General features: G+C 39.3%; 1 protein-coding gene across 1 annotated transcript in view; it reads left to right on the top strand.

Moving 5' to 3' along the window:
- Positions 1–6,739, top strand: part of LOC101861370 — a 12,300-nt gene extending 5,561 nt beyond the window's left edge. The window contains exon 2 of the mRNA XM_005101853.2: positions 5,321–6,739. The gene's annotated coding sequence lies outside the window, so the exon portion shown is untranslated. The remainder of the gene's footprint in view (positions 1–5,320) is intronic.
- The last annotated feature ends 761 nt before the right edge of the window (positions 6,740–7,500 follow it).

Here is a 7,500-nt window from a genome sequence, read left to right as displayed (position 1 = left end):
CCTCACAGAGTTGGCGTTATCAGAGCGGAAAAATCACGTCAGAGAGAGAGAGAGAGAGAGAGAGAGAGAGAGAGAGAGAGAGAGAGACAGTGAGAGAGAGAGAGAGTGAGAGAGTGAAAGAGTGAGAGGGAGAGAGAGAGAAAGGGGGGGGGGCTGAGAATGAGTGACTTTGAGACATTTTACAAACGATAAAATCGTCTAATCGTCTTCTACATTGCACATTTCTTCCAAAGACCGTCGTACAAATAAGAGATCAGAAAGAATGCTTTCATCCGCACACATGACATTACACGTCTAATACTTGGTGGAGTCGAAAATTCATAATGATCTAAATATCATAATGATCTAAATATCATAATGATCTAAATATCATAATGATCTAAATGTCACAATAATCTAAACGTCATAATGGTCTAAATATCATAATGATCTAAATGTCATAATAATCTAAACGTCATAATGATCTAAATATCATAATGATCTAAATATCATAATGATCTAAATGTCATAATAATCTAAACGTCCTAATGGTCTAAACTTCATTATGATATAAACTTCATAATTATCTAAAAGTCATAATTATCTAAAATTCATAATGATCTAATTATCATAATGATCTAAATGTCATAATTATCTAAAATTCATAATGATCTAAATATCATATCCAAACTTCATAATTATCTAAATATCACAATGATCGAAACGTCATAATGATATAACTTCATAAAGAGCTAAACGTCAAAATGACCAGATTTGGAAGGAGGACATGGTATTTGTGAACGTGCTACCGATCCTGAAATTTAAAAATAAAACAAAAAAACTTTCTCCCCACTCGGGAATCGAACTGGCGTCTCTAACGTGAGACAGCGAAGGTCTAACCGCAGCACCGTGGGTAGTTGGTGGGTGCTCTGGTGTGGTTTGCTTCTTCTTTCCTATCAAACCTCTATCGTCCTCATCTCCCCTCCTTCTTGTGTTTGTTACTCTCTTGTGACACCTCTAATCTTCGGCACTTGTAAAACCTTATTGTGTTGCGAGTGCCGTAAAACACTTACTAAAGCAATAACCGTAGCACCATAGACACCGGTTCGCGGTCTGTGATATCGTCTCTCACGTACTTCTGGAAACCTACTTCGTATCAATTTGTGTCTTTGACTTGTGTCTGTCCATTTCTTCATTCGGGTGATTTATTTGATTGGTTCATTGGATGATTTAGTTTAAATCTTAATCGGTTTCTTCCCTGTATTAATTTGTTACATTCATTTTCATTTTTGTTTTACCATATTTTTTTGTTTAATATGTTTATTTACTTGTTATTTATTCATCGATTCATTTGTTTGTTTTTTCTGAATATTTATATATGTATTTTGACTTATTCATTTATTCACTTAAATTCATTCATTCATTCATTCATTCATTCATTCATTCATTCATTCATTTATTCATTTCTTCATTTCTTCATTCATTCATTCATTATATTTATTTATTTATTTTCGGATACATATTTTCATTCTGTCCGCAACTCGGGAAGAAGGGTAGGATTTACGGGTTTCTTTTGACTCGTCACAAGACGCACTCCTTGTTATTCTCCCCACACCTCAATCCTGTCGATCGTTTAAACATACACGTAAACAATTCTCGCACCAAAAGGCAAAAAAGAAAGAAAGAAAGAAAGAAAGAAGAATTTAGGAATCCGCCCAGAGCAGAGAGTGCCAAACAGCACTTTTAGCAGCATGCTCGTGTGCCGTCTGCCATTAACAGATTTGTGTTTCGGGTGATTAGATTTGTGGAAAAAGAATGGAACTTTGGAAAGTCCGATTTTTTCACTGCATCGGAGGGTAGAATTTGCACGTAAAGATTCTTTCCGAAGGGGACGCCAGAAGATTAGCTGTTTGGGGGACTTCCTAAAAAATAAATAAAATAAAATAAAATAAAAGTAAAGTAAAAAAGAAGCATAATTTCATCATTCACACAAATTTTTCGATTCTATTTTATTCATCCAAACTTTAAAAATACAGGAAGCAACATGAATTCTTTGAAAGGTGCAAATCAGTGTTTCAGATTAGTTTACGCTGGTTCGAAATGCGTCTCAGTATGGCTTTTTGGTCTGTTGTTTGTCTGTCTGTCTGTTGTCTGTGTACCTAGATTTTAATTAGAAAGGGAGGAAGAGAGAGAGAGAGAGAGAGAGAGAGAGAGAGAGAGAGAGAGAGGAGAGGGGGACAGAGGGAGAGAGAGACGGGAGAGAGAAAGAGAGAGGGGAGAGAGAGAGAAAGAGAGACATGGAGGGGAGAGAGAGAGAGAGAGAGAGAGAGAGAGAGAGAGAGAGAGAGAGAGAGAGAGAGAGAGAGAGAGAGAGAGAGAGCGGAGGGGGTTACTGAGGACTGAAATGCAACAGTTACTGTTATCACACCAGCTCAGCGAAGACTCGATGTTCAAACCTCAACATTTTGTGGAAAGCTGAATCCGCTGCCAGAGATATGGGCCCCTGGCTTCAGTTCTGACACACTGGCACGCGGAGAAACGAGACACCCAGAACATTCTCTTTGGCCAGCGCAGGGAGCGTCACGCTTTCTTGGATTTCTGATAAACCAATTTACCATTTTGCTCCCCCCGATCAGAGACAGTATTTATAATCATTGCCCCCCCCCCCCCCCCTCCCCCCGATAAGCTCGCGATTCTCTCAATTGGGCAACGTTTCTGCTTCTGACCAAAATGTCTATTGTCGAAGAACACGAGGAGGGCTCTCGTGGCCTAGAGGTTAAGGTGTTCGCCTCTCATTCAAAGATCCCGGGTTCGAATCCGGGTAGAGAGGATATTTTTTTTCTCTAAAAAATGTTCTCCTTCTACCTCCTTTCCTGCTCTCTAGCAATGTTCTATCGTCTGCTTTCGTCTCTACTTTCTGCCCCCACCTCCTCACCTCCTTTGTCCCCTCCTCTGGACTCCTGACTTTTTCTGCAGCCTTTCTATTGCTACTCCTTAGCTCGTTCTTACTGCTGTCTTTCAGCCACACCCCTGACCTTCTGGTAGGAAAGATCTACACCTAGCCTTCTCGGACAAGGGTGAAACATCTGGGAGGTCCCGTGTGCAAGTTGCGCTCGTTAAAGATCCATTGGTGGTCTAAAAATTATAAGAATATGCTTCGGCCGTCACCCAACCAAAAGTCAAAATTTCCTATCACCAACTGAAAAATGTTTAATGTGTCCCGCGCGCTCAAATGGACTTATGCAGTTGCGAGCGCCGTAAAACACTTACTAAAAAAAAGAAGAAGAAGACCACAAGCTGTCGTGAGCTCAGTTGGTACCATACTGGACTACGAAGCGGGTAGACCTGGCTCGAAACCCCAACGGAGCGTTCTGAAATTGGGTTGTTTTGCAGTTTCTAAGGCTGGTTCTCCACCAACGCTTACTGTGTACTGTAGGCAATGCTCTACACCAATTTGGCTTGGTACTTTCGGGAATCCGATGGACGTTAAATTTGGAGGCCCCGCCTCTCATAATTTAAAAAAAAGTACAGTACAGCGACGGGGCGTTAAACAAGTACAATTTGGCACTTTCGAAGAGCGCAATGGTGGTAGATGGGGGGGGGGGTATGTTGTTGAGGGGGTGGGGGGAGGTTTGTTGCAGCCAAAATTAAAATATGTTGCACTGATATTATCATTTTTACTTTAATGTTTTATACAAATTATGTATTACGACAGTCTTATGTGTTGATCTAATAACGTGGTTTCGTTGGCGGATGCTCGAGTCTGGCGTGTGCCTACTTTCCAGTCAAAAATACGTCCTCCTAATCTCTCCCCTTTATTTCTTGGCTTGTTGAAAATTTAAAGACCCTGTTAGCTACTGGCGTATTGTCAAAAGAAGAAAGGCAATATAATTGAGACTTTCATTTTTAAAAATTTATGGGTATTATTAAACTCTGTGAACATCTAAATCTCACTTCTCCTTTCCTCTAACCAGGAATTCTTCATTTAATCAAATAAACCAAAGTTGATAACAAATGAAGATTTTAGGAGGTAAACCCGCATTTGTCATAGGAGTAAAACTTACAACTACTGCCTTTCGTTTACGAGTTCACAATGACCAGTGCCGATATTTCCGTCATGTCCAGCTGTTTTACCTAAGTCACAGTAAAGTAAAGTTGTTCCCGCATCCGATCCGGACATTGGGGATTGCCTTGTCAGAAAGACAACTTCCTGGGTCTTCGGCATATTGTGGTAGAGTGGCCAGTTCCTTTCCACGCCGCCTTTACTTCCCCAACTCGAAATCAGGTACCCATTACTGCTGGGTGGGCAGGAGGGGGCGAAAAAAATCCGTGTCCGAACCGAGGAAGGAACACGAACTTTCCGCTTCGGAGACGAGAGCACTAACCGCTCCGCCACCGCACCCTCAAGTCACAGTACAACGGCCGATTTCTGATTTTTAAAAATACATGTAGTATTAATTGACAAAACAGAGCAAACCAAACAAAAGATCAAAACAGCTACAGACACACATTTTTAAAGCGTTGCTGATGCCATTTGACAGATTCTGTGTGTTGGTTAGGGTTTGAAAACTTAATCGACCTAGAGTGTTTCGAGTGTCCAAGTGTCTGCTGGGGTAACAATAGTCAGTTGTAAAGTGCATAGGGCATGCTGGAAAGCTTGGGTAGGAGCTATATCAAAGCAGTAGTTATTATTATAATTATTACTGTCATTATTACTGCTACTATTACTAATTATAATAGTAATTATTATTACAAATAATAATAATAATAATAATAATAATAATAATAATAATAATAATAATAATAATAATAATAATAATAATAATAATAATAATAATAATAATAATAATAATAATAATAATGGTAAGAAGAAGAAGAAGAAGAAGAAGAAGAAGAAGAAGAAGAAGAAGAAGAAGAAGAAGAAGAAGAAGAAGAAGAAGAAGAAGAAGAAGAAGAAGAAGAAGAATGATAACAATAATGATAACAGCAATAACAATAATAACAATAATAATAATAATAATAATGATAATAATAATAATAAAAATAAAAATAATAATAATAATAATAATAATAATAATAATAATAATAATAATATTAATTATAATTATTATAATAATAATAATAATAATAATAATAATAATAATAATAATAATAATAATAATAATAATAATAACAATAATAATAATAATAATAATAATAATAATAATAATAATAATAATAATAATAATAATAATACAATACGCTCACCTCTACATAAAGTACAAGTAAATCAGCATGCATACATACGCTCAAACAATAAAAACGACAACAAATAACAATTTTTTTCCTCTTTTCTATTCAGGTGAAAGTCTGACTGGACAGCTACTGTCGTTTTTGCAGCTGAAGCGACAAAATTCCTAATGGAAGCGATCGAACATATCTAATGACGTCACGTACTGTGACCCCAGTGACGGCGATCTCGGCAGTGACAAGTTCCAGGCAGCGACGTCAAAGGATTGCAGCTTACGTGTTAACGGACTGCGAAAAGACGTAACAGCCAGAGATGTATATGTGTTTCCGAGGGAGGGTGTTCAAACGGAACAATTGCCAGAGATTACTGTGAGCTTTTCAAGGGAGGGTGTTCCAATGGTACAGTTGCCAGAGATTTATGTGTGGTTTGCAGAGGGACGGTGTTCAAACAGAACTATTGCCAGCTACGAATGCCCTAGAAGAACCCCCAAAGACCTCTGCAAGAACTGACCTACTGACCTACTTACGTCAACGATGCGGGTCTGCTGTCTCGGCGTGTGCTGTGCTCGGGTCCCAGACTACCCACGGGGTACTAGACTGGTCTCCACCTTCACCTCAAGGACATTACAACAAACTTACAGTAATCTCCTTGCTTCACCTTCACTTCCACATAATACCATGCCGCTGTCTGGCTGACTGGTTGGGGCACCAATGCAGATTTTGCAACCAGCTTTTTCCCCTCCTCTCGTGGTTCCAATGACCTTCTCCAGGCGTGGTTCTCAGCTTCTCGGCAGTTCTTAGGTCACGTCTGAAGACCCACATCCAGAACCAAGTTCCCCCCTCCCTTCCCTACCCTCCCCTCCCCTTACCTCCTCTCCCCTCCTCTTCCCTCCCCCAGCTTATTCCGGCCATCTGTGTTGCTACTTCCCATCACGACAATGACCGCTATCGCGCAGAATTTGTTTTTCTTTAATTCTGTCTGTCAACATGGATCCATGACGTCACTGGGTGTCGGCCGGACAAACTGTACCAGGCACGAGCTGAATCATGGAAGTGTTGCTGTAATGACTTGTGTGGTTCTTTTGGCAAAAAGTATTCACGAACTTGAGAGACTTCGGTACTTCTTATAATATGACCTATATGTGTTGCAAATGCCGTAAAACTCGGACTTAAAACAACGAACTCAAAACTGAGAGACTGCCTGTGGCTGATATGAGCATGATATTGCTTTGGGGTTCAATCAAAGGCAGTTTGGGGCAAGTTATTGTATTTGCAATTTTAAAACAAGTGCCTTCCCTGAATTAGCCTTCTTTACATTGACTTGTGCACAGTGATCTTGGGTGAATTTGATTGTGTGTGTGTGCCCTCAGAATGACAGGGTTGTTACTCCACGTTTTATGCTACCCTCAGAATGACAGAGTTCTAACTACTCTCTGTTGTCGGTCTCTTAGAACATAAGGGTTCTTATTCCTTTTTCTATTGTAAGAACAGAGTTACACACTACACATTACTTATACAGATATCCGACACACTGTGTCAAAGGGTCGAGATAATCTGACCTTTTTCAGTTTGACGCTATACAAAAATGATGTAAAAATATAAGATTTTAGCTGAAAATGTCAATCTTTTTATCTCATTTTCTCAAAACTATGTGCCTTGAAGACCCTACAATTCTAAAAATATATGTTTTATTATACAAATATTACATCCCTCTAATATCCCACCCCCACCCCACCCCTCTTTTCTTGCCTTCTCTACCAGGGCCTGACTGTATCTGTAAGACTTTTGTTTTGGAGTTTTGAATGCACAAGACGCTAGTTCATTTCCCTTTCCACTTGGGGCAGATATTCTATTGACTCTTTAATACCCCCTTATTTCTACGATGTACTATCCAACACAGCATGGGTTGGCCGCAAATGGCAGCACATTAACATTGCACTTACTTCTTGCCGCGTGAAAGAGGGGGCAGCATTGTCATCAAGTCTTCGCGGTTTTTTGGGTTCTTGATCCTATTTTTAGAGTACAAATTTAACTTTTTGATACAGTGTAATTGAGGTGTGTTTGGAAAGATAGAGGGAAAGAAGAGCAGAAGAAGACAAAGAACAACATACACAGAATATTGCCTGAACAACTTTGCAACAAATAGTACAATGAGAAAAAGAGCTGGTCAGGAAGACAGACAATAGTGTAGTGTAGATACCATGATCGTCAATGTTTGCTCCAGACCTGACACATGAAGAAGAAAAATGGAAGAATGTATTGTAAGAAGCCTAAGTATTGTGTGCTGTATAG

The sequence above is a fragment of the Aplysia californica genome, unplaced genomic scaffold, assembly GCF_000002075.1.
Source record: "Aplysia californica isolate F4 #8 unplaced genomic scaffold, AplCal3.0 scaffold00301, whole genome shotgun sequence".
Taxonomy (NCBI): domain Eukaryota; kingdom Metazoa; phylum Mollusca; class Gastropoda; order Aplysiida; family Aplysiidae; genus Aplysia; species Aplysia californica.
Note: the sequence above shows the minus strand (reverse complement) of the source record. Positions and strands in the feature narration are given on the sequence as shown.